At 36.3% G+C, this 592-nt stretch overlaps 1 long non-coding RNA gene across 1 annotated transcript; it reads left to right on the top strand.

The window, feature by feature from the left end:
• LOC104774734 lies at positions 1–570 on the top strand. Its single transcript, XR_765474.1, has 3 exons — positions 1–22; positions 138–257; positions 360–570. It is a non-coding gene; the product is annotated as an uncharacterized LOC104774734 (long non-coding RNA).
• The last annotated feature ends 22 nt before the right edge of the window (positions 571–592 follow it).

Here is a 592-nt window from a genome sequence, read left to right on the forward strand (position 1 = left end):
CTGCTATGTCTGCAAACAAAAGGTAAATCAACTTCTCATTGTAGTTGCTCTTTTATACTGTTTGTAGTAAAGTGAACAGAGTTGGTCTTTAATTAGTTACTTATAGATATATGTTGCATGTATAATAACTCTTTCAGATTCCTTCAACTGAGGAAGGTATAAAGTACAATAAGCATCCGTTCTGGAAAAAGAAATACTGTCCTTGTCATGACAATGATGGAACTGCCAAGTGTTGCAGCTGTGAAAGATTAGAAGAGGTCCTTCTCAAAGTTTTGGGTTTTACGACTTTCAATAATAGAAACCCTTCTCTCTGGTTTGTTGACTTGCAATATATATAATGGTTCTTTCTTACTTTGCAGTCTTTTGGAACCAAGTATGTAATGCTTGCAGATGGTCGATGGCTGTGTCGTGAATGTATGGAATACGCGGTTATGGATACTGATGAATGCCATGATTTACATGTTGAAATCCGAGAATTCTTCGAAGGCTTGTTCTTGAAGGTTGATAAAGAGTTCCCTCTTCTTCTGGTAGAGAAACAAGCGTTGAATAAAGCTGAGGAAGAAGAGAAGAAGATTGTGAGTAGAAAAAAAAA

The sequence above is a fragment of the Camelina sativa genome, unplaced genomic scaffold (genome assembly GCF_000633955.1).
Source record: "Camelina sativa cultivar DH55 unplaced genomic scaffold, Cs unpScaffold05050, whole genome shotgun sequence".
Lineage (NCBI taxonomy): Eukaryota > Viridiplantae > Streptophyta > Magnoliopsida > Brassicales > Brassicaceae > Camelina > Camelina sativa.